This window comes from Cebus imitator, unplaced genomic scaffold (genome assembly GCF_001604975.1).
Source record: "Cebus imitator isolate Cc_AM_T3 unplaced genomic scaffold, Cebus_imitator-1.0 Scaffold79, whole genome shotgun sequence".
Lineage (NCBI taxonomy): Eukaryota > Metazoa > Chordata > Mammalia > Primates > Cebidae > Cebus > Cebus imitator.
In genome coordinates this window covers 1,406,585-1,433,800 of record NW_016107394.1, presented here as the reverse complement: position 1 = coordinate 1,433,800, position 27,216 = coordinate 1,406,585, and the positions used below count along the sequence as shown (strand labels likewise).

Here is a 27,216-nt window from a genome sequence, read left to right as displayed (position 1 = left end):
TAACAAGAGCGAAACTCCGTCTCAAAAAAAAAAAATATTTATTTTGAGACAAAGTCTCACTTTGTCGTCCACACTGGAGTTCAGTGGTGCAAGCATGGCTCACTGTAGTCTTGACCTTCCCAGGCTCAAGTGATCTTCCTATCTCAGCCTCTTGAGTAGCTGAGACTACAGGCACATGCCACCATACCCGGCTAATTAAAAAAAAATTTTTTTTTTAATTTAAAATTTGTCTTTTTAAAAACCCCCAACAAATATCCTTTTCGTAGTTAAATGGGCACCTGGTGTTTGAGAGTCTTTTCTTGATATAACTCTTCCGTTTACCTTATGTAGCTTTGCATTCATGACTGCATCCACCTCCTTCACAGTGGCGTATGTGACAAACCCAAAGCCCCTGGAGCTCTTGGTGTTTGGATCTCTCATTACCACAGTCTGTGAGCACTCCCTGTTGCTCAGAATGGCTCATTGGACTCTCATTGGTTATTTCAAAGCTCAGCTCTCTGATGAAGAACTTCTGCAGCTGTGGGGCCTCTTTAAAAGACTCTGACTGGCCAGGCGTTGTGGCTCAAGCCTATAGTCCCAGCACTTTGGGGGGCCGAAGTGGGTGGATCAGGAAGTCAAGAGATCGAGACCATCCTGGTCAACAAGGCGAAACCCCGTCTCTACTAAAAATACAAAAATTAGCTGGGCATGGTGGCACACGCCTGTAGTCCTAGCTACTCGGGAGGCTGAGGCAGGAGAACTGCTTGAACCCAGGAGGTGGAGGCTGCAGTGAGCCGAGATCGCGCCATTGCACTCCAGCCTGGGTAACAAGAGCGAAACTCCGTCTCAAAAAAAAAAAAAAAAAAAAGAGACTCTGACTTAGACATGACAGCAGTGTGAAGAGAGACTTTAATGATGAAGAGAGACTTTAATGGGCAGAAAAAGCCATTCTCATTTCTTATTGCTGAATCTACTCTGCTGTGAAATTAGACTTAGGGCAAACTGAGACTCAGTAGGAATTGTATAGAAAAATATATAATCAGGCTGGTTGTGGTGGCTCACACCTGTAATCTGAATACTTTGGGAGGTAGGGGCAGGAGGATTGCTTGAGCCCAGGAATTCAAGACCGGCCTGGATAACGTAGGGAGACTCTATTTCTAACAACAACAACAAAAAAAGTCAGATATTGACAGACCCTAAAAGAGATGTTTTAAGAGTATCTTAAGAAAAGGAAAAAAAAAAGAAAAATATATTATCATTTATGTAAGGGCAGCTAGTTCGGATATTTAAGTGCCATCTTTGCTTGCTTCTCTCTGGATAGCTGAGGTTATGTATTGTAGGCCCTTCAGATGTGCAAGATGGCTCTATTGGTGATGGTGTTCTTCTTGCAGAGCTGGCAGGGAGTTCTACCAGGCTGGCAGTATAAGAATTCATGACCTGGCTCGCACCTGTAATCCCAACATTTTGGGAGGCCGAGGCAGGCGGATCACGAGATCAAGAGATCGAGTCCATCCTGGCCAACATGGTAAAACCCTGTCTCTACTAAAAATACAAAAATTAGCTGGGTGTGGTGGCATGTGCCTGTAGTCCCAGCTACTCGGGAGTCTGAGGCAGGAGAATTGTTTGAACCCAGGAGGTGGAAGTTGCAGTGAGCCGAGATTGTGCCACTGTACTCCAGCCTGGCACCTGGCGACAGAGGAAGACTCTGTCTCAGAAAAAAGAAAGAAAGAGGGAGAGAGAGAGAAAGAGAAAGAAAAGAAAAGAAAAAAAGAAAGAAAAGAATTCATGACCTGTGTTCTATTCAAGCCTCTGATGGGGTTTGCTCCATGGGCAAAAGATTTGTTGCAATGGGATGGTACTGTTAGGTTGTCCTTAACAGTATGAGGTGGGCAGACAAGGGCCTACCTAAAACCATTGTCCCCTTGACTGGACCAGATATTTTGAGAGAAGTGCTGTTTTCTTTTCTGGAGCCTACATGGCAAATCAGGGCATTTATTCAGTTATTAAATAAATTCTTATTTAAACCTATTAAAGCCAGGTACTATTCGAAGGCTAGGGATCCACAGTGTACAAAATAGATAAGATCCCTGCTTTTATGGAGCTTGCATTCTAGTGATGTATATGTCACAGGTGATTAAGTGATAAGAAAACTTTGAAATTAGGCAGAACTGTGATCAGATTATAGTAGTCTAGTGATTTTTCCCTTTGGTTTTCTCAGAGTAAAGTGGTAGTTAATGATTCCTACAATTGCAGTGTTGTTGTCAGGATTAAGTGAGAAAATTGCTATTAAAAATTCCCAACACAAATAAAGAACTCTCAAAACTTGACAATAGAAAATAAGCCAGGCCAGGTGCGGTGGCTCACACCTGTAATACCAGCACTTTGGGAGGCCGAGGGGGGCAGATCACTTGAGGTCAGGAGTTTGAGACCAGCCTGGTCAAAATGGCAAAACCCTGTCTCTACTGAAAATACAAAAAAAAATTAGCTGGTGTGGTGATACACACCTGTAATCCCAGCTACTGAGAAGGCTGAGGCAGGAGAATCACTTGAAGCCAGGAGGTGGAGGTTGCAGTGAGCCGAGATTGAGCCACTGCATTCCTGATTGGGTGACAAAGCAAGACTCCATATGGAAAAAAAAAAAAAAAAAAAAAAAAAAAAAAAAAAAAAAAAAAGAAGAAGAAGAAGAAAATAAGCCACTTAATAAAAAATGGGAAAAGATTTAAACAGACTTCAAAGTAGATATATGGATGACAAATAAACTATGAAAAGATGCTCAATATTATTTAACTATTAGGGAAGTGCGAATTAAAACCATAATGAGGTATTACCACATACCTGTTAGAATGGCTAAAAATAAAAAATGGACAATATCAAGTTCTGGACAAGGAGGAAGAGCCACTGGGACATGGGAATGTAAGATAATACAGCCAGTCTGAAAAAGTTTGATAGTTTCTTACAAAGTTAAATATATGTCCCAGCAATTCTATTTACCCTATACATAAATGAAACTTTATATTCACAGAAGAACCTGTATGTGAATGTTTATATGATCTTTATTCATACTCACCAAAAACTGGACATAACCCAAATGTCCTTCAATGTGTGAATGGATAAACAAACTGTGGAAACCTACTCAGCAATAAAAAGACATGAATTTTTTGGATCAACACCTGTGGGGAAAAGCAAACAAAACAAAAAGCAAAACAAAGACATGAACTACTAATATTCACAACATATTTGAATCTCAGAGGCATTATTTGAGGGAAAGAAACCAGTCTCAAAAAATTACATACTATGTGATTCTTTTTATATGACATTCTGAGAAAGGCAAAACTATAGGGCTGGAGACTAGATCAGTGGTTATCAGGGGTTAGTGGTGTGGTGAGGGTTTGACTACAAAGGGAAAGCATGGAAAAATTTTTTGGGAGTAATGTTCTGTATCCAGATTGCAAGGGCAGTACATGAATCTATTAATAAATACGTGTTAAAACTCATAGAACTATGTACTAAAAAGTTAAATTTTATTATATGTTAATTTTTTTAAAAAGTTCCCAGCATAGTACCTGACACATAATTCAAGCTCAGTGAATGCTAGCTACTTTCCCTTTTCTCTTCCTCTGTGTTTCCAGGAAATTGACTAGCATCTGACAGTTGTATTTTTTATTAGTCAGGGTCTCACTGTGTTGCCTAGGCTGGTCTTGAACTTCTGGGCTCAAGAAATTCTCCTGCCTCAGTCCTCCAAAGTTCTGGGATTATGTGTGTGAGCCAACCACACCTGGCCTGACAGTTGTATTTTTTTTTTTTTTTTTTTTTGAGTTGGAGTCTTACTCTGTCGCCCAGTCTGGAGTCCAGCGATCTTGGCTCACTGCAACCTCTTCCTCTGCCTTCTGGGTTCAAGTGATTCTCCTGCGTCAGCCTCCCGAGTAGCTGGAACTACAGGAGTGTGCTACCACACCCAGATAATTTTTATATTTTTAGTTGAGATGGGGTTTCGCCTTGTTAGTCAGGCTGATCTTGAGCTCCTGACCTCAGGTGATCTGCTCGCCTTGGCCTCCCAAAGTGCTGGGATTACAGGCATTAGCCACCGCGCCTGGCCCTGACAATTGTATTTTAATGTTTGTATGATGTATTTTGAGCCCTTGTAGGGAAAGAATTGCTCTTATCTGGTTTTCTCTGTTTTCCCCAATGCCCAACAGAGCCTGTTATATATAGAATATGTGCTTAATCACTGTGTTGAATGACTGACCAATATTGCTGTAGCATTCTGCTATGGGAGTCTTAGTGAGGGTGTGATCACACATTTTAGGGAATAAGGTTGAGTTGGTAGCAGTATGAATCCAGGAAGCTGCAAGATCTGCTTAGGACTTCTGTTTGTGTTATACTTCTGGTGTAGAAGTATAACACAGGGTTATGAGCTTATGCTCTAGAATCATACAGACTCCATTCTGCCTTTTACAAGCTTTGGAAACTTGGGGAAGTTACATAATCCCTTTCCACCTCAGTTTCTTCATTAGAAATTGGAGAAATAGTAGTAAGCCTTTAATGAAGTTGCTGCAAATATTAAATGAATAATTGCCTATAAAGCACTTAATACAATGCCTAACACATAGAAGAGGCTCAATGAAAGTTTTTATAGTTATTAGTATCATTAGAAAGAACATATATTTTGATGCAAGCAAGCCTGTATTCAAAACTTGGCTTCACCACTTACTGGCTACACAACTTTAGGCAAATAATCTCAATTTTCTGAGCCTTGATTTTTTTTTTTAAAGCTATTTGAGGAGGGATGTTGTAGGGATATTGTGATAAATTAATGTATGCAAAGCCTCTAGCACAATGCCTGGTTCATGATAGGTGCTAAAGCCATGTTTTTTTCTCCCTCAACATGAGGGTAAAATAGTGAGGGCTGGCCTGAATAGTGAAATTCCAGATCAGCTCAATCACCATCCTGTGGCACCACAGGGTTCAGCCATGGGAGCCACTCCCAGCAGTGTGGCTGACTTGACTAAGACCAGCACACTGCAGGAGGTCGAGGTAGTTCTATTTTTGCCTAAGTGGTTGATATTAAGGGGGAGGGCATAATAGAACAGGATCACACAATTATAGGGACTACAACTTTTCTGGCAGCTTACCCAGCCTCCTGCATATGCCTGTGTACTTTTAAAAAGGTCTGGCTTTTTGGGCCAGGCGTGGTGGCTCATGCCTGTAATCCCAGCACTTTGAGAGGCTGAGGTGGGCAGATCACTTGAGGTCAGGAGTTCAAGATGAGCCTGGCCAACATGGTGAAACCCTGTCTCTACTAAAAATACAAAAATTAGCTGGGCGTGGTGGTGGATGCCTGTAATCTCAGCTGCTTGGGAGACTGAGGCATGAGAATCGCTTGTACCCCAGGGAGGCAGAGGTTGCAGTGAGCTGAGATCGTGCCACTGTACTCCAGCCTGAGTGACAGAGTGGAACTGTCATGAGACCTGTTTAGAGTTTAGTGGGGTAGAAATAGACTTGTTTTCCATTGTCCCACCCAGAGGCATGCTATGTCTTTGGAGACTGTGAAAGTTCAGGAAGCTGGCACCAGATGGAATCAGAGCTAAGGGAGCTAAACCCTGAGGGGAGCAGTCAGCAGGTTCACTTGCAATATCTAAAGTGCCAGAAGGAACTTGGACTTGATAGGTAGTAGTATATAGGGAGAGAGTAGGAAGCCCTGTGCTGTGGCTAATATGGGCCAAATTGGATGAAGATAAGTAGCTGGGTTATTCACAAAAGTTATTATCATAATGAATAATAATTGTATTCCCTTTCAGGCTTTGGGCCTCATATCCGTATATTCAGATAGCTATAGACAACGCTTAAGTGTTCTGCCTCTAGTCTCTCCTGGAAAGCCTTGTTGTACATGCTGCCAGTGATCTTCCTAACCTACATTTGGGTTCTGTGTCCCCTGCATGATTTCCTTTTCCTTTTTCCTTTAACTTTCTGTACCTTGCACTCCATCTCTTAAAATCTGACTTTAGCCTTTCTTTGTTTCTTATTTAAATATGTTTTTAAAGAGTTGGGGTCTTGCTCTGTCATCCAGGCAGGAGTGCAGTGTCATAATCATGGCTCACTGTAGCCTTGAACAACTGGTCTCAAATGATCCTCCTACCTCAGCCTCCTAAGTAGCTATGACTACAGATGCGCACCATCACATTAGGGTAACTATTTCTGTAGAGACAGGGTCTTGCCATGTTGCCAAGTCTGGTCTTGAACCCCCGGTCTCAAGCAATCCCTCTACCTTAGCCTCCTGAGTTGCTGGGGATTACAGGTGAGAGCCACTGCACCCTGGCTACCTTTGTTAATTCTCTAGACATACCTCCTACCACTTTGCTCTGGCTCCAATCTTCTTTGTCTTATAAACATTTTGTGTTTATTTCCAGTCCCCCTTCTTTGCTCAGGTAGCTCTCCTTACCTGGAATTAACCTCTTGTACCTCTCCTCCCACCTCTAGCCCTGTCTATATCAATCTTAGTTGTCCTCTGAAATGTGCCAGCTATATTTTTTATGAACCTTCCCTGACTTTCCCATCCCCACTGATTTTCCTCATCTCAGTACTAACTCCCATAGCACATAATCTCTGTTGCTCAATTTAGCACTTAATCAGAAATTACCTTCCTTTGTGCCCTAATGATTTTGATTGTATTGTTTGTCTATAAATTTGTCTTTCTGCACTAATAATGATATTATTAGTATCATTATTTTTTGAGATGGAGTCTCGCTCTGTCACCAGGCGGGAGTGCAATGGCACAATCTTGGCTCACTGCAATCTCTGTCTCCCGGGTTCAAGTGATTCTCCTGCTTCAGCCTCCTGAGTAGCTGGGACTACAGGCACATGCCACCATGCCAGCTAATTTTTGTATTTTTAGTAGAGACAGGTTTTCACAATGTTGGCCAGGATGGTCTCGATCTCTTGGCCTTGTGTTCTGCCCACCTCAGCCTTCCAAAGTACCGGGATTATAGGCGTGAGCCATGGCGCCTGGCCATACTGGCATTATTAAAGTACAACTTATTAGATTACTTCTACCATGTGCCAAGCCAAGCTTATTACATATGAAGTTTTGTTTATTTCTTAACTACTCTGTGAACTAGGTGTTATTAATGCCATTTTAGACATGATAAAACTATAAATGAGTGGCTTACCTTTGTTTACTTAATTAGTCTAAACACTGATCTGCCCTTCAACACTCCCACCATTTGGCTTTAGTTCATCCTACTAGTTCATGTTATACTGCATTTTCTTGCTGTATGCTACAACCACCCCAAACATGCTCTTCATATCTTATGACTGTGCCCCTGTTCCAGTTAAATCCTTATCCTGGCATTTCTCTCCCTCCTACTTTGCCTGTAAAAATTTCACTCAAGCCAGGCTTGGTGGTTCAGGCCTATAATCTCAGCTACTTGGGAGGTTGAGATAGGAGGATCACTTGAGGCCAGGAGTTCTAGACCAGCCTGGACAACATAACAGAACCCCATCTCTTAAAAAAAAACCCACACATTTCAGTGGAATTACTGGAATAAAACAATGACAACAACAACAAATAGAAACAAAAGGGAAAATAAATTTTATTTGTCCACCAAGGCATAGATCAGGGTTTCTCAACCTCAGCATTGTTGATATTTTGGGCCAGATAGTTCTTTGTTGTGGGGAGCTGTCCTGTACATTGTAGGATGTTTGTAGCAATCCTAGCCTCTACACACTGGATGCCAGTAGCAAACCTTTTCTTTTTCCCTTCCAGTTTGGCAACCAAAAATATTGCCAGTTAACAATTGTCAGTTGTCAGTTTTCATGCTGTCCCTCGTTGAGAACTACTGGCCTACAATAAGTGTTGCTTCATCCAAGAAACCTTGTTTGTTCCCCTACAGTGGGAAGTAATCCTCTCTCATGTTCTAGAGTACTTGGCATGAACCTTATGTTTGGCATGTTGCTCTGTTCTGTATTGTAACTGGGTCCATTCTTATCTGTCCTACCAGATTGTAGGTTTCTCTAGAGGGCATGAACTAGGTTTTATTCATTACTGTTTCTCATAACATTGTGTTTGGTGCAGGGCGTTTTTCATAAAGGTGCTGAGTTGAGGTTTTTTAAATTGTGAATTTGAAAACAAAGATGCTATCGTATTATTTTATGCCCTTTAAATTGTTTCTCTAGTGCGAAGGAGGAGTACAAAGTGGGCTGGTCAATGGTACTGGAGACAGAGTGCTTTGGACTTACAAGTTCCCTGTCAGGATAAAAGCTGAAGTCAGTGTTGGGTTGTTTTTCTGGAGTTGCTAGAGTCTGGGCTCTAGACGTATTAGTGTGTGATCTATATGTCTGATCTCCTCTTTGACCCTCTTCCCTACTCTTCTGCCTTATGTTATGAATCATATGCAGAATCTGGATGGAGGCAAGATTACTGTACTTAAAATGATAGGAAAGACCTTGAGAATGAAACATACTGTAGGGGCACAAGTGAAGAAGAAAAAAAGAACACTGAGAATGCTGAAAGGCTATGTAGTAGAGCAAAAGTATGTACTTTTAGAGCAAGAAAGCTGATGGTTTTAGGTATACTTTTGAAAATTATTAGTTGTTTGACTTTGAAAAATTTCTCTCTTTCCTTCATTTTCTTTTCTTTTTTGGAATAGAATTTTACTCTGTCACCCAGGCTGGAGTACAGTGGCGTGATAACAGCTTACTGCATCCTCAAACTCCTGGGCTCAAGCTATATCTTCTTACTACAGCCTCCTGAGTAGCTGGGATTACAGGTGCATGCCATCATGCTGAGATAATTTTTTAATTTTTTGTAGAGGTGGGGTTTCACCATGTTGCCCAGTTTGGTCTCCTGAGCTCAAGCAATCTCTGCCTACCTCAGCCTCCCAAAGTCCTGGGATTGTAAACATGAGTCACTGCACCCAGCCTGGAAAATTTCTTAAACTCTGTGAACTTTTCCTTACCATCAAATAGGTCTGTAATACCTACCTTGAAAGATTATAGCAAAGATGAAATGGAATCATGTGTATCGAGTACCCAGCCTGTGGTCTAGTTTATCTACTACTTCTTCTACCATTGCTATGATGTGCTAGGCTTGTGCTGTGTACTCTTGCCTACACTCTCTCATATAATCCTTACAAGAAACTTCTGAGACAGACATTATTTTTTTCCATATAACCAATAAGGAAAGAGACTGAACTCATAGTTAACCATTTTTGAGGTTATTGCAACTCAGATCTGCCTCAGGCTGATGATAATGTTCTAAAGTTAGATTGTGGTGATAGTTGTACACTTCTGTGAATATACTAAAAACTATTGGGTTTTATACTACAATTGGTATGTGAATTAAATTTCAATAAGGATTTTTTTTTAAAAAGCGCCAGTGCATTGATTGGAGTGGTGGTCACCTTTCATTTGCCTTTCTGTAGCCCAACCCATAACAGTCGTTAGGGCCCTACAGAAAGCACTTTGAAAGTCATGTTGATTTTTATCTCCATTTTTTTAAAAAAAATTTTGAGACACAGCCTTGCTCTGTTGCCCAGGCTGGAGTGCAGTGGTGTAATTTCTGCTCACTGACGCCTCCGCCTCCTGGGTTCAAGTGAATCTCATGCCTCAGCTTCCGGAGTAGCTGTGACTACAGGCATGCATCACCACACCTGGCTAATGTTTTTGTGTTTTTAGTAGAGGTGGGGTTTCGCTGTGTTGGCCAGGCTGGTCTCGAACTCTTGGCCTCCAGTAATTGGCCCGCCTTGGCCTCCCAAAGTGTTGGGATTATAAGCGTGAGCACTGTGCCCGACCTCTGTCTCCATTTCCCTTACCTCCAACTTTGATAGAGATGCAGTGGTGCTTTCAGTCTGAAGAGTACCATGGTCACTGGAAGCATATCCCTGGTTAGCTAACTGACAGCAAGGTTACCTCATTTCCTGGGCAGGTATAGATGCCTTTTGAGGACATCAGACTGAAGAGTCCTGGAGCATTCTCTTTTGGAGAATTTCTCCATCTCTCCCTCTTTTTCTTCCGTCCCTTTTTTTTTCATAGTTAATACTGCTTTTGGTCCCTGGACCCAATTCTGAACATAATTTTCTTTTCTTTTCTTTTTTTTTTTTTGAGTCCAAGTCTTGCACTGTCACCTGGGCTGCTGCAACCTTCACCTCCTGGGTTCAAGCGATTCTCCTGCCTCAGCAGGAGAATCCTGAGTAGCTGGGATTATAGGTGCCTGCTACCACACCTGGCTAATTTTTTGTATTTTTAGTAGAGACAGGGTTTCACTATGGTGGCCAGGCTGGTCTCGAACTCCTGACCTTGTGATCCGCTTGCCTTGGCCCCCCGAGGTGCTGGGATTACAGGCATGAGCCACTGCACCCAGCCTGAACATAATTTGCTTTGCTTTCCCTGCACATAGCTTTGACAGCCTGGAGATACTGCTGCTGCTGCTTTTTCTCCTCCTCCTCCTCCTCTTTCTCTTTTCTTTTTATTTGCTTTTTGTTTTTTGAGACGGAATTTCACTCTTGTTGCCCAGGCTGGAGCGCAGTGGTGCAATCTCAGCTCACTACAAACTCTGTCTCCTGGGTTCAAGTGATTCTCCTGCTTCAGCCTCCCGAGTAGCTGGGATTACAGGCATGTGCAACCACGCCTAGCTAATTTTTGTATTTTTAGTAGAGACAGGGTTTCACCATGTTGGTCAGGCTGATCTTGAACTCCTGACCTCAAGTGATCCTCCTGCCTTGGCCTCCCAAAATGCTGGGACTAAAGGCATGCACCACTGCACCCAGCCTCTTTCTCTTTTCTTAAAAAAATTTACTATATACAAATTAACTTCAGCATTGGTTTCTGATATATACATTGTGTTGCTACGGTAATTATTCTTTGACTTCAGTTTGGAGGCACCTCTCTGCTTTTTTTCTTTCTAGTTCTCTGCCTGTATTCTGGTGCAGTCATCATCTTATCTCCTACTTCATGGAACATTCTGACCCCCTGCTCTTAATTCAGGCAAAGCTCAGATTGAAGTCTGCTCAGGCCCTTTGGACAGAACAGAGACTGTTGACACCATGAATGACATCATTTTTCAGGTGAAACCTGCTCCTTAGGCTAAAGAAATGTCCTGATCTCATTCTTCCTTGTAAATACTTACAGGGTGGCTGTAGCATTCACCAACCAGTAGTGACTCATAATGAGTTTATAGGCCACAACTTCCACTGTTTTTTAGCCCTTCCACAAGTTTTTTAGCCCTGCTTATGTATTCAGTCCTAACTTTTGTGAGTTTCTTATAATAACTTTAGAATAAACTATTTGGACTTTGACTTTTAAAAAGTCTAAGTATGAGCTTTGGAGTCCAACCTGGGTTCAAATCCAAACTTTACAATGTACTAAGTGTATGGTCAAGTGATTCAGAGACTCACAATTTCCTCTTACACTTTCCTCATCTATAAAGTAGAGATGAAAAAAGGATACTCTTTGCCATTAACAAGCCCTAGGCTAGTGAGAGAGACAAATATATAATAGCAGTGACGATAGCACATTTTAAGGGCCATAATGGTAGTATGTACAGGGTCTGTGGGAGTTTCCAGAGGAATCAGGATGCAGTGATCTTATGTGTACTGGTGTAGCAGAAAACATATTGTCAGCCAGCACTCAGGCAAGGGTACCAGTTCCCAGACAAGCTGAGCTACACATCAGCAAGAGTAGACATAGTTTGCAATCTGTCCCAGTGCCTTAGCCAGATACAAGATGAGGCAGCAGCTCCCCCAGATGGTACCCCTCATGTTTCCAGAAAAACCCAGACAGTGGCTTGCTTTGACAGATAGGGAAATTCTTTCTTACTAAGCAGGCTGTTGTTTTCCTTCCCCCTCTCTTTGTTGTTGAGTCTGCTTTGTCTATTCTGGATGGTAATCCTGTTGATGACAGGAATTAGATATATTTGTAAGACTTGTTTGTGTATGTGTCTATATATATATGTACATGTCTATATGTGCCTTTGTGTTTGTGTTTNTATGTGTGTATATACATCATTTTGTGCTGTGTGGGTATGTGTCTTTCTGTATTTAGATGTGTCTGTATGATAAGAAGTGGAGGGAGAGGAGAATACTGAGCCAAGGAAGTAGGGGCTGAGAGAAAGACCATAAATGAGGTTGAGGATCAAGGAGAAGGTTAGGGACAAAGGGTTTAGCCTGAAGTATAATACACCAGACCTGGAAGTAAAAGCAGAGCCAGAAATGTAATCAGCAGCCCAAAGATGCTGTTAGTCTAGGCAGAATCTAGGCCCCACAAAGTGGTAGGCAGAATGCAATTATCATCTAGTAACCAGGAATGGTCAAGCTAGCAGAGAAAGAAAAGCCATGCTTGAGGTATTAAAAACTTCCGACTCTTCTTGTCTAAGGAGGAATTGGCAGCTGGCTCCCAAGGCTCTGCTTCCCTTCAGACCTAACTGGTGTTTGTGTTTGTTTGACTATATATGTATTTTTTCAAGTCCCTCTGTGCATGTCTGTTCTGCATATGTCTCACATTCACTTCACTTAAGGTTCAGTGAGTTTCCTTTCATTCATTCTCGTGTTCTTCTCCTCACTTATAAATACCTCCTTTAAAATCTTTCTTACTGTTTTGATGTGCTCCTTGCCTTCCTCCTTTCTTTCTTCTGCAAACATATTTACTGTGTGTTTTATGCTAGATGCTGGATATGCTTTGCATATCCATTTAAAGACTAATAAGATGAATTTTCTACCTACAAAGGTCTTACATATTACTGAGGCAGAAAAACACACATATTTAATCTTGATAGAAATTGTAAGAAGAGATGAGCTCTGTATGCTGTGGAAGTACAGAAAAGAGTTAACCTATCTGAGGATGACAGGAAAGACTACCCAGAAAAGGTGTTGCCTGATATGAATTTTGAGAGATGAATAGTGGTTTACATGGGACGGGGCTGAGAATGATGTATCATGTGGAGTAACACATATGGTGTCCTTGGGAATCTGTGGTTCAGTGGTTCTTTTAACTTAAGCAAATGTAATACTGGGGCAGGGAAGGAGAGGTTGGGAATAAGATTAGAAAGGCAAGCTCTAGCCAGATTTGTATGCCATACTGAGGAGCTTGGATTTCATCCCAAAGATGATGAGCTGGAAGTAAACAGAGCTGGCCCTAATTCTGACTGAAGGTATGCCAGGAGCAGGTTTTGCAGAGGAGGTGAAGTTGGAACTTGGTTTTTAAGGATGAACAGGAGTTTACTAGATGAAGATAGGAAGAAGAGCATTCCAGGAAAGGGGAACTTAATGAGTAAAGGCAGGAGGCAAAAAATACGGCAAGTTTAGACATCAAGTAGGGAGGTATCTTGAGAATAGTTATTTCATCTATAAGAGAGGGACACCAGTAAAATATATGTTCAGTGGCTGATGTGGGGCTTGAAAAAGAGATTGGTTTACAAAGAATCCTTTGTAAACCGTAGAGCTGTGTGCAAATTTCCATAGTTTTTGTGTTATCAAGTTTCTTCTAATTTTTTGTCAGTCCCAACATCCATCAGGCCTTCTCAGGTATATATCCACATAGGCAAACACCTCAGTAGTTTGGCACTGACTGGATGAGAGGCATGCCCTCTTTCTTTTCCCTCCCTCCCTCCCTTCCTTCCTTCCTTCCTTCCTTCCTTCCTTCCTTCCTTCCTTCCTTCCTTCCTTCCTTCCTTCCTTCCTTCCTTCCTTCCTTCCTTCCTTCCTTCCTTCTTCCCTCTCTCTGTCTCTCTCTCTCTCTCTCTCTTTCTTTTTTTTTTTTATTGTACTTTAGGTTCTGGGGTACATGTGCAGATCATGCAGGATTGTTGCATAGGTACACACATGACAACGTGGTTTGCTGCCTCCATCCCCCCGTCACCTAAATCTGGCATTTCTCCCCATGTTATCTCCCCACTCCCCTGCTGTCCCTCCCTTGGCGCCCCCAACAGACCCCAGTGCATGATGCTTCCCTACCTGTGTCCATATGTTATCATTGTTCATTACCCGCCTATGAGTGAGAACATGCAGTGTTTGATTTTCTGTTCTTGTGTCAGTTTGCTGAGAATGATGGTTTCCAGATTCATCCATGTCCCTACAAAGGACACAAACTTGTCATTTTTTATGGCTGCATAGTATTCCATGGTGTATATGTGCCACATTTTCCCTGTCCAGTCTATCGTCAATGGGCATTTGTGTTGGTTCCAGGTCTTTGCTATTGTAAACAGTGCCACTATGAATATATGTGTGCAGTGTCTTTATAAAAGAATGATTTATAATCCTTTAGGAATATACCTAGTAATGGGATTGCTGGGTCAAAAGGAATTTCTATTTCTAGGTCCTTGAAGAATTGCCACACTGTCTTCCACAATGGTTGAACTAACTACCTTATACTCCCACCAACAGTGTAAAAGTGTGCCTATTTCTCCACATCCTCTCCAGCATCTGTTGTCTCCAGATTTTTTAATGATCGCCATTCTAACTGGCGTGAGATGGTATCTCAATGTGGTTTTGATTTCCATTTCTGTAATAATCAGTGATGGTGAGCATTTTTTCATGTTTGTTGGCCTCATACATGTCTTCTTTTGAAAAGTGTCTGTTTGTATCCTTTGCCCACTTTTGTATGGGTTTGTTTGTTTTTTTTTCTTGTAAATCTGTTTTAGTTCTTTGTAGATTCTGGACGTTAGTCCTTTGTTAGATGGGTAGATTGCAAAAATTTTTTCCGATTCTGTTGGTTACCGGTTCACTCTAATGATTGTTTCTTTTGCTGTACAGAATCTCTGGAGTTTAATTAGATCCCATTTGTCTATTTTGGCTTTTGTTGTCAGTGCTTTTGGTGTTTTAGTCATGAAGTCCTTGCCTATGCCTATGTCCTGAATGGTTTTGCCTAGGTTTTCTTCTAGGGTTTTTATGGTGTTAGGTCTTGTATTTAAGGCTTTAATCCATCTGGAGTTAATTTTGGTGTAAAGTGTCAGGAAGGGGTCCAGTTTCTGCTTTCTGCACACTGCTAGCTGTTTTCTCAACACCATTTATTAAACAGGGAATCCTTTCACCATTGCTTGTTTTTGTCAAAGATCAGATGGTTGTGGATGTGTGGTGTTGCCTCCAGGGCTTCCATTCTGTTCCATTTATTTGTATCTCTGTTTTGGTACCAATACCATGCTGTTTTGATTACTGTAGCCTTATAGTATAGTTTGAAATCAGGTAGCATGATGCCTCTGGCTTTGTTCTTTTGGCTTAGGATTGTCTTGGCTATGTGGCCTCTCTTTTGGTTCTATGTAAAGTTTAAGGTGGTTTCTTCCAGTTCTGTGAAGAAGGTCATTGGTAGCTTGATGGGGATAGCATTGAATCTATAAATTACTTTGGGCAGTATGGCCATTTGCACAATATTGATTCTTCCTAACCATGAGCATGGAATGTTTCTACATCTGTTTGTGTCCTCTCTTATTTTCTTGAGCAGTGGTTTGTAGTTCTCCTTAAGAGGTCCTTTACATCCTTTGTTAGTTGTATTCCTAGATATTTTATTCTCTTTGTAGCAATTGTGAATGGCAGCTTGCTCATGATTTAACTCTCTGTTATTGGTGTATAGGAATGCTTGTGATTTCTGCACATTGATTTTGTATCCTGAGACTTGGCTGAAGTTGCTTATCAGTTTCAGGAGATTTTGGGCTGAGACGATGGGGTCTTCTAGATATACAATCATGTCGTCTGCAAATAGAGACAATTTGACTTCCTCCTTTCCTATGTGAATACCCGTTATTTCTTTTTCTTGCCTGATTGCTCTGGCTTACATTAGATCGTGATGGATAAGCTTTTTGATGTGCTGTTGCACTCGGTTTGCCAGTATTTTATTGAAGATTTTTGCATCTATGTTCATCATGGATATTGGCATGAAGTTTTCTTTTTTTGTTGAGTCTCTGTCAGGTTTTGGTATCAGGATGATGTTGGTCTTATAAAATGATTTGGGAAGGATTCCCTGTTTTTGTATTGTTTGCAATAGTTTCAGAAGGAGCGGTGCCAGCTCCTCTTTGTATGTCTGGTAGAATATGGCTGTGAACCCATCTGGACCTGGACTTTTTTTGGTTGGTAGGGTATTAATTGCTGCCTCAACTTAAGCTCTTGTTATTGGTCTATTCAAGGTTTCAACTTCTTCCTGGTTTAGGCTTGGGAGGGTGCAGGTGTCCAGGAATTTATCTGTTTCTTCCAGGTTTACTGGTTTATGTGCATAAAATTGTTTGTAGCAATCTCTGATTGCATTTCTGTGGAATCAGTGGTGATATCCCCTTGTCATTTTTTATTGCATCTATTTAATTCTTCTCTCTTTTCTTTTTTATTAATCTGGCTAGTGGTCTGTCTATTTTGTTGATCCTTTCAAAAAACCAGCTCCTGGATTTATTGGTTTTTTTGAAGGGTTTTTTGTGTCTGTCTCCTTCAGTTCTGCTCTGATCTTAGTTATTTCTTGTATTCTGCTAGATTTTGAGTTTTTTTGATGTTGCTCCTCTAACTCTTTCAATTTTGACAATAGGATATTGATTTTAGATCTTTCCTCGTTTCTCATGTGGGCATTTATTGCTATAAATTTCCCTCTAGACACCACTTTAAATGTGTCCCAGAGATTCTGGTACATTGTATCTTTATTCTTGCTGATTTCGAAGAACATCTTTATTTCTGCCTTCATTTCATTGTTTATCCAGTAGACATTCAGGAGCCACTTGTTCAGTTTCCATGAAGCTGTGTGGTTCTGAGTTAGTTTCTTAATTCTGAGTTCTAATTTGATTGCCCTGTGGTCTGAGAGAGTGTTTGTTATGATTTCCGTTCTTTTGCATTTGCTGAGGAGTGATTTACTTCCAATTGTGTGGTCAATTTTAGAGTAAGTGCAATGTGGTGCTGAAAAGAATGTATATTCTGTGGATTTGGGGTGGAGATTTCTGTAGATGTCTGTTAGGTCCACTTGGTCCAGATCTGAGTTCAAGTCCTCAATATCGTTGTTAATTTTCTGTCTCATTGATCTGTCTAATATTGACAGTGGAGTGTTAAAGTCCCCCACTATTATTGTGTGGGAGTGTAAGTTTCTTTGTAAGTCATTAAGAACTTGCTTTATGTATTTGGGTGCTCCTGTATTGGGTGCATATTTAGGATCATTAGCTCTTCTTGTTGCATTGATCCTTTTACCATTATGTAATGCCGTTCTTTGTCTCTTTTGGTCTTTATTGGTTTAAAGTCCATCTTATCAGAGACTAAGATTGCAACTCCTGCTTTTTTTTGCTCTCCATTTGCTTGATAAATCTTCCTCCATCTCTTTATTTTGAGCCTGTTTGTGTCCTTGCACCTGAGATGCGTTTACTGAATACAGCACGCCGATGGGTCTTGACTTTTTATACAATTTGCCAGTCTGTGTCTTTTGATTGGGGCATTTAGCCCATTTACATTTAAGGTTAATATTGTTATGTATGAATTTGATCCTGCCATTTGATGCCATCTGGATGTTTTGCCCATTAGTTGATTCATTTTTTTCATTTTGTCGATGTTCTTTACCATTTGGTAAGTTTTTGGAGTGGCTGGTACTGGTTGTTCCTTTCCTTGTTTAGTGCTTCTTTCAGGAGCTCTTGTAAGGCAGGCCTGGTGGTGATGAAATCTCTGAGCAATTGCTTGTCCATAAAGGATTTTCTTTCTCCTTCGCTTCTGAAGCTTAGTTTTGCTGGATATGAAATTCTAGGTTGAAAGTTCTTTTCTTTAAGGATGTTGAGTGTTGGTCCCCACTGTCTTCTGGCTTGTAGGATTTCTGCGGAGAGATCCGCTGTGAGTCTGATGGGCTTCCCTTTGTGAGTAACTCGACCTTTCTCTCTGGATGCCCTTAGCACCTTTTTTCCCTTCATTTCAACCCTGGTGAATCTGATGATTATGTGCCTTGGGGTTGTTCTTCTTGAGGAATATCTTTGCGGTGGTCTCTGTATTTCCTGGACTTGAATGGTGTCCAGGCTTCCTAAGTTGGGGAAGTTCTGGATAATATCCTGAAGAGTGTTTTCCAGCTTGGATTCATTCTCTCCGTCAGATTCTCTCTGGCTGCCCTCAGCATTTTTTCCCTTCATTTCAACCCTGGTGAATCTGACGATTATGTGCGGAGATGCTGGGCAGGTACTTTTAAGTCTGCTGCAGTGGAACTTATAACTGCCTCTTTTCCCAGGTGCTCTGTCCTTGGAAGGTCGGCTTTATTTATAAGTTACTGTCGTGATGCTGCCGTTTTTTACAGATGCCCTGCCCTGCAGGGAGTAGTCTAGTCACAGTCTGCCAGCAGAGGTGTTGCTGAGCTGCGCAGGCTCTGCCTAGCTGCTTTGTGAACTGCCTCGGTAGTGGCTGACTGCCTTGGTAGTGGTGGTTGCCCTTCCCCCCATTGAGCTGGACCGTCCTGGGTCCAGCTGCGCTTGCTGGGAAACTCTCAATCCAGAGCCTTTCAATTGCTTGTTATGTGGGGGTGGTACGCACGGAGCCAGATCGCCTGGCTCCCTGTCTCTGCCCCCTCCCTTTCAATTGAATGGGCAGCTCTGTCTCACCGGCGTTCCAGGTGCCAGTGGAAACAGCCGCCCAGATTTGTGTGAGTTTCTGTGCGCCAGCACAGCACCGGCTGAAACCACCGTGCTGAAAACTCATGGCACTTTTCAGCCCAGGAATCTCCTGGTCTGTGGGCAGTGAAAATTTGTTTGGAAATGCGGTGGGCACTTACTCTCTGCGTTGTTCTTGCTGGGAACTGCACTCCGGAGCTGTTCCTATTTGGCCGTCTTGGATCCTTCCCACATCCTCCTTCATCTAGCCTCTTGGTATCTTGAGAAGAGAGAGGCAAGATTAGAAGTCTCTGGGAAGTCACTGGTAAGATTAGAAGTTGCTGGGTCCCTTGACAAGGGGGATCATACTATTTATTCTTGTTTATCCTCAGCCACTAGGTTTCTCCTAAGGTAAACAGTATAAATAGTATAAGCCCCCTAAGGGGACCTAGGTTCACAATAGTCAAACACAAATGAAGCATTTTCCACATGTAGGCACTGTGAAGGACTGTGCCTTAAATAATCTCCTTTTTTCCATGTTGTAACTGTGAGGTAGTTTGCATTTTACAGGCTCTAGGTGACATAGTGGTAAATGGCAGAAATGTGATTCAAGACATTATTTGTGAAAATCTGTTTTTTGTATGACACTTCATAAGCTTTGTGACTTCTCTGGATGTTAAGCAAGCTGTGTGATCAGTTGAGAGTGGAAAACTTTGTGTGGTCCTAGGCAGTATGGGGATGGAGGAGTTGGAGAGAAAGTTGCTGGGCTCTGTCTTTGGGATTGAGTGATAGCACCTTCCTCCACATAGAACAGTGGTTCTTGCCTTGAAGGACAGACTCTCTTCTGTATATCTGTCTCACCTAGATGCTTTCAGTATGTCTGATTAATCTGTGTGTCCTTGGTTCTCAGCACAAGACCTGTCACATAGTAACTACTCAGTAAATGGTGGCTAGGCAAATGAAAGAACAAATGCTGTTTAACAAAGCCTTCTGGAACTCCTAATACCTACACTACTCTTCTGCTTTCTCTTCTGTGTAGTTTAATAGGCTAATAGAATATTTTGTCCTTAACACACACATATACATGCCACATACACACACACACACACGTGTGTGTGTGTGTGTGTGTGTGTATGTGTATATATATGTATATATTTTGTATTGCTCATTGACACATAATCCTAAATCCTCCCTCTTAGAATTGATTAGATGCCAGAAACTTCTTGGGAGAGGCATGAGTTTGTTTTATTCTCTTGTATTCTTTGTCCATAAGCCTCTTCCTATACCCCCCATCGCTGCCCAGAGGTGAGTGTCATTTGTAAGGAACATGTGGTAAGCTCTGTTTTTGCCAAGTAGGTTGAAGTAGGTATTCTATTTTGTAAATGGAATTTCTAGAGGTTTTCCTGCTGTTGAATGTTTGGCTGGGTTTGTGATCCTCTCAGGGTGTTGGAAAACCACACGTAGGGATGGTAGCATGAAGGAAAACCGAGCGGGGAATCAAAGTTGCCTTTTGTTCATGGGAATTGTTAAGGAGAGAGATTTTCCTAGCACCTGAAGCCAGAGCAGAGGGTGGATTTGTTATATCTAGTCCAGGGATCAACAAAGTGTTTTTTCGTATAGCCTGCAAACTAAAAATAATTTTTATGTTTTTTTCTTTCATAATTGAGATTTTGTTGGTTGAGGATCTATACAGACATTTCAATTTGTAAACAGTTCTTAACATATGTACTGAAAATCTAAAAAGCCATGTATTGTAATTCCTTTTTAAAGTTATTTCAGTGACTTTCCAGCTTAAAATTTGGAAGCAAATTTTCCTTAAGAGACTATCAAGTACCAGTATCTTCACATGTTGATATGCTGTTACATATGCCCCACCAATTCACAACGGAACAGCACATACACTACATATTCAAATTTTAAATCTTTCACAGCACAATAACAGAGTTATTAAGAAAATAGTACTACCACACCAAAGATGTTACAGAGTGCACACAATTCTGACAGAGAGAGCCATGGTCAAGCAGTGGTTGTCTTTAGGAAACAATTCTGCTAAAAAACAACATGGGAATAGAAGTAATTTAAAATGCTTAATACATTAAATGCAGGACTGACTCCATATTGTCATTTAATATGGTTTGTATTATAGAATATAAAAACTAACCCCCCATTTATGGAATGTTAAGCTGACACCTGAGACAGTCAAAGCCTCCCATAATTCAGCATCTCACACTATTTTATGGTTGTACCAAAAAATAAACAACCATTGAATGATTTCACCTCTTAAAAAAAGAATTTTTACTTAAAAAATGGGATGAGGTGGGATTCCCTTCTTAAAAATGTTCCTAGAGCTACTAAAAAACCTGCATTTACAAAATAATTGATAGAAATATTCCTCTAGATTGTACAAGAAGAGGGACAGGGACCACTGATAAGACATGGTATATGGTATTACTCAAACTTGGCTTCTTTCTCTCCTGCTTCATCAGAGGCTGGATTCTCCTTACTTTTCATTTCCCCGTTTTCTGCAGGTAGATGTTCTTTAGTTTCTTGGTTAGGCATGTCAGCCTGTTTTCCCTTTGCTCCCCTTTTTCCTTTTGTTTGCACTTTTTTGTCTGAAGATTTAGCCTTCGCTGCTGCCTGTTTTGGCTTTGCCTCCACTTTTGCAGGGGCAGGTTTAGCACACAACCGTGCCTATCTCCTCTTGGGCTCTTCCTTGGCAGCCTTTTTGGCGGAGCTAACCTTCCTTTTGGGCATCCTGGCGGCGCACTGAGAGCCTTTGCAAAACTGGGCTGCCTGGTCACTGCCGCTCCTCCCGCTGCCCGAGCTGCTGAGACCCACAGCAGGAGCAGTGGGAGAACCCTGATTTTTACATTTTTAAATAGTTTAGGGAGAAATCTAAAGAAGAATTTCAAGATGTGAAATTTATATGAAATTGAAATTTCACTGTCCATAAATAACGTTTTATTGGCATATGGCCACTCTCATTCATTTACATATTGTCTATTGCTGCTTTTACACAAGAATAGCAGAGTTGAGTAGTTGTGACAGAGACCATATGGATCACCAAGCCTAAAATATTTACTGTCTGACTTTTTACAGAAAAAGTTTTCTGGCCTCTAGGCTAATCTATCAATTTAAAAAAAACAAAAACAAAAACAGAAAAACAGCTTTACTGAGAAATAATTCACATTACTGTGCAATTCACCCATTTATAGTATACAATTCAATAGGTTTTAGTATATTCACAGATAGGTACAACCATCACCTCAGTCAATTTAAAAACATTTTTGTCACTTCAAAAAGAAACCACATACACATTAGCTATTGTTCTTCTCTCTCCCCGTTACCCCCGGCCTAAGCAACCGTGAATCTACTTTCACTTAGCATATTTTCAAGGTGCATTCATGTTGTATCAGTACTGCCTGTATGTGTTTGTATACATATATATGTACTTTATTTCTTTTCATGGCCAAATAATACTCTGTTGCGTGGACATACCATTTTTGTTTAGCCATTCATCAATTTATAGACATCTGGTTTGTTTCACCTTTTGGCTATTATGAATACTGCTGCTGTAGACTTATGTATAAATTTTTGTGTGGACATGTGCTTTGTGGTTTGTTTGGATGTATATTTTCATTTCTTTTGGGTATATAAATATGAATAGAATTGCTGGGTCATATGGTAACTGTGTTTACCTGTTTTAGGAACTGCCAGAGTGTTTTCCATATAAAAATGGTTCAAGTGGCTAAACCATTTTTACATTCCTGCCAGCAGTGTATGAGGGAGCTTATCTCTCCACATGCTCATCAACACTTGTTATTCTCTGACTTTTTGATTACAGTCATCCTAGTTGGTATAATGTAATATCTCATCATGATTTTGATTTACATGTCTCTGATGACTAATGGTATCGAACGTCTTTTCATGTGCTTAATGGTTATTTGTACATCTTCTTTAGAGAAATATTAGATCCTTTGATAATTTATTTTATTTTTATTATTATTTTAAAATATTTCCTTCTTAATTTTATATTCACAGGGTACATGTGCAGCTTTGTTACAAGGTTATATTGTGTGATGCTGAGGTTTTGGTTTCTGTTGATTTTCTTATGCAGATAGTGACCATAGCATCCACTAGGAATTTTTTTTCAGTCCTTCTCCCTGTCCCCCCTCCTTTTGGAGACCCCAGTGTGTATTGTTCACATCTTTCTGTCTCTGTGTACCCGAGATTTAGCTCCCAATTTTAAGTGAGAACATACCATATCTGGTTTCCTGACTACATTAATTCACTTAGGATAATGGCCTCCAGTTGCATTCATGTTGCTGCAAAGGATTTTCATTCCTTTCCATGGTCAATATGTACCACATTATTTTCTTTTTTCTTTCTTTCATTTTTTTTGAGACAGGGTCTTCTCTGTCACCTAGGCTGGAGTGCAGTGGGTGATTCCAACTCACTGCAGCCTCAATCTCCTGGGCTCAAGTGATCTTCCCACTTCAGCTTCCTGAGTAGGTGGAATTACAGGCATGTACCACTGTGCCTGGCTAATTTTTTTGTATTGTTTTGTAGATACGGGGTTTTGTCATGTTTCCCAGGTTGGTCTTGAACTCCTGAGCTCAAGGTATCCTCCCCCCTTGGCCTCCCAAAGTGCTGAGATTACAGGTGTGAGCCACTGTGCCTGGCCTGTACCACATGTTATTTATCCAGTCCACTGGATAAAGAATCTTGATGGGCATCTAGGTTGATTCCATGTCTTTGCTATTGTGAATAGTGCTGCAATGAACATTAAGAGTGCACATGTCTTTTGAGTAGAATGATTTATTTTCCTTTGGGTATGTATACAGTAATGGAATTGCTGGGTTGAGTGGTAGCTCTATTTTTAGTACTCTGAGAAATCTTGAAACTGCTTTCTACAGTGGCTGGAATAATTTACATTCCCATCAACTGTGTATAAGTGTTCCATTTTCTCTGCAGCCTTGCCAACATCTTTTTTTTTTTTTACTTTTTAATAATAACTTTGTGGCCTGATATGGTGGCTGATGCCTGTAATCCCAGAACTTTGGGTGACAGGTAGATTGTTTGAAGCCAGGAGTTTGAGACCAGCCGGGCCAACATGGTGAAACTTGCTCTCTACAAAACAATACAAAAATTAGCTGGTCATGGTGGTGTGTGCCTATGATCCCAGCTATTCAGGAGTATGAGACATGAGAATGGCTTGAACCTGGGAGGCAGAGGTTGCAGTGAGCCGAGATTGGGCCACTGCACTTCAGACTGGGTGACAGAGTGAGACTCTGTCTTAAAAAACAAACAAACAAACAAACAAACAATTTTGCCTATTTTTAAATTGGGTTGTCTTTTTGGTATTGAGTTGTTAAAGTTCTTTATATATTCTAGATACAAATCCGTTATGAGATACGTGATTTGAAAATATTTTCTCCCATTCTGTGGGTTGTTTTTTCACTTTCTTGTGTCCTTTGAAGGACAGAAGTTTTTAATTTTGATGAAGTCTAGTTTATCTATTTTTTTGCTGTTGTTGCTGCTCATGATTTTGAGGTCATATCTAAGAAATCATTGCCAAATGCAAGGTCATGATGACTTACTCCTGTGTTTTCTTCTAAGAGTTTTAAAGGCATCTGAAGCTTAATGTGCACCAAGCTGGATTCTAAATATTATGTCATCCAAAACCTGCTGTATACACTGCCTTCCTCATCTCAGTTGAAGGCAAGTCCATTGTTTGAATTGTCTAGGCAAAAAATATTCTAAATAATTCATAATTGTTCTCAACTTTACATTTATTGGTAAATCCTGTGGGTTCTTCCTTCAAAGTATATACAAAATAGAATCATTTCTCACTGTCATTCCATTGCAGGCACCAAGGCTCCATAGTCTCCTAGCAGATAACCATGTCTACATTTATTCTCAATGTAGCAGCTAGAGAGCTTTTTTGAAAAAAAACATAAACCAGATCATTTCACTCCTCTGCTCAAAAGCTTGTGATAACTCCATTTTTTGTTTGGTGTGAAAGCCAGAGTCTCCACAAAAGTGGAGGCCCTCTGTGAGCTGGTCCCCACTTATTCTGATTTCTCTCTGACTTGTATTCCCGTTGATTACTCACTATAGCCACATTCTTGCTATTCCTTTATATTCTTTTGTATTCCTGCTTTAGGGCCTTGGTTCTAGCTCTTGCCCCTGCCTGGACTATTCTTTCCTTAGATATTTACTTTATGCCCTCATATTTCCATATTAAATATACTTTGTGGCTGGCGTGATGGCTCATGCCTGTAATCCCAGCACTTTGGGAGGCCAAGGCGGGCAGATCACTTGAGGTCAGGAGTTAGAGACCAGCATGGCCAACCTGGTAAAACCCTGTCTACTAAAAATACCATTACCTGGGCATGGTAGCATATGCCTGTAATCCCAGCTACTTGATGAGGCAGAAATGTTTGAATCCAGGAGGTGGAGGTTACGGTGAGCAGAGATTGTGTCACTGCCCTCCAGCCTGGGTGACAGAGGGAGACTCTGTCTCAAAAAAACAACAAAACAAAACAAAACCCCCAAAAATATACTTTGTCATTTGTCATACTTCATCTTATTAAAGAGACCTTTTCCAGACCACCCTATTTAATAATGAAATCTGCACCTCTACTCTATTCCTGACACCCAGATCTTCATTATGAATCACTTTTTAAATTAATTTTTTTTAACTTTGAAGAACTTATCATCATCTGGATTTTATTATTTAATCACTTATTATTTTATTATTTATTGCCTAGAGTATAAAGTTCATAAGGGAAAGGAATCTGTTTTGTTCACTGCTATATCTTCAGTACCTAGAACAGTACCTGGCCCAGTGTTGGTACTTTTTTGTATGGATTCAAAGTACTATCTGGGGTCATTTACTAGCCTTAAGCACTTTCTTTAGTATTTTTTTTTGTAAGGTGTCTTAGTTAGCAATGAATTTTCTCAGTGTTTATCTGGAAATGTCTTTATTTTGCCTTCATTTTTTCATGAGAGTTTTGCCGATGTAGAGTTCTTGGTTGCCATCCCCCTTCTTCAATGAGCCCTTTGACCGTGTTATCCGTTTGTCTTCTGGCATCTATTATTTTGGTGAGAAGTTAACTGTTAATCTTACTGGGGTTTATATGTATGATGAGTCATTTTTCTCTTGCTGCTTTCAAAAATTTCTCATTACCTTTGACATTTAGCATTTTACTTAATGTGTCTATTTGTGGATCTTTTTGCATTTATTCTATTTGGAGTTTATTAGATTTTCTCGATGGGTAGATTAATGTTTTTCAAAACACTTGGGAGATTTTTCAGCCATTACTTCTTTGAATGCTTTTCCTTTTTCTTTTTTTTTTCTTCTTTTTGAGATACAGTCTTACTCTGTCACCAAAGCTGGAGTGCAGTGGCACAATCTCAGCTCACTCCAACCTCTGCCTCCTGGGTTCAAGCGATTCTTGTGTCTCAGCCTCCCCGAGTAGCTGGGATCACAGGCATATGCCACCATACCCAGCCAATTTTTGTATTTTTAGTAGAGATGTGAGCCTTCCTGCTTTTTTTTTTATCTTCCCCTTTTGGTATTCATATTATGCATACGTTAGTGTGATTAATGGTGTTCTACATTTCTCTGAGGCTCTGTTCATTTTTCTTCAACCCGTTTTCTCTGTTTTAGGGTTGTATAATCTCTATCAGTCTCTCTTGAAGTTTGCTAATTCTTTCTTCTCCCAGTTCAGATCTACTATTTAGCCTCACTCCTAATTTTCCATTTCATTTATTACACTTTTCAACTCCAGAACATCCATTTGGTTCTTTTTTTTAAAACAGCAATTTCTATCTCTTTATTGACATTCTTTATTCGATGTGACATTGACATCATGCATTCCTTTACGTCTTTAATCATGATTTTTTTTACAGTCTTTGGACATATTTATAATGGCTAATATATAGTCTTTTTCTGTTAAATCTGACATCTGGTCCCTCCTACTGAAAGTTTCTGTTGCCTGCTTTTTTTCTGGTATATGGGTCACACTTTCCAGTTTTTTTGTATGTTTTGTTTGTTTGTTTGTTTTGAAGCGGAACATTTTTGATAATATATTGTAGCAACTTTGGGTACTTGTCTGATTCCTCTGGGGCCTATTATTATTTTCCTGTTTATTTGTTTAATGACTGGCTAGACTGTTGTAAGTGGTTGATCCCTCTCCTCCCACAGCAGGGTGAATCCTCTGATGTTGCTCCACAGAGGACTTTGGTAGGCCCACAGTCATCTTTGGATGATAATGGTTTGGGCAGAACTTTGACTGTCTCTTTCCCAGGTGCCACACCCAGCTTTTTAGGTTCACTAATTGCCATCTGATTGCTCTCCTCTTTTCAACAATGCCCTGAGGCATAAATTGCTTCCCAGACTAATCCAATTATGTTAGGGTTACTTTGAAGGGCTAGTTCCTGAGGTCAGTGTTTGAGATTTGTTCTTTTTTGGTTTGTTTTGGAGACAAGAGTCCCACTCTTTCACCCAGGATGGAGTGCAGTAGCATGATCATGGCTCACTGTAGCCTCACCCTCCTGGACTGCAGTGATCCTCCTACCTCAGCCACCTGAGTAACTGGGACCACAGGTGTGTGTCACGACACCTGGCTTCTTTTTTTTTTTTTTTTTTTTTTTTTTTTTTTTTGGGTTTTTTTTTTTTTTTTTTTTTTTTTCTTCTTTGGTCCATGGGTTACATAGAAGTGTAT

At 40.6% G+C, this 27,216-nt stretch overlaps 1 protein-coding gene and 1 pseudogene across 6 annotated transcripts in view; one reads left to right on the top strand and one right to left on the bottom strand.

The window, feature by feature from the left end:
* Positions 1-27,216, top strand: part of STIM1 (stromal interaction molecule 1) — a 239,070-nt gene that overhangs the window by 127,826 nt on the left and 84,028 nt on the right. The window lies entirely within an intron of this gene.
* Positions 18,346-22,844, bottom strand: LOC108307503 (annotated as a pseudogene). Its single transcript, XR_001826547.2, has one exon. The product of XR_001826547.2 is annotated as a non-histone chromosomal protein HMG-14-like (transcript).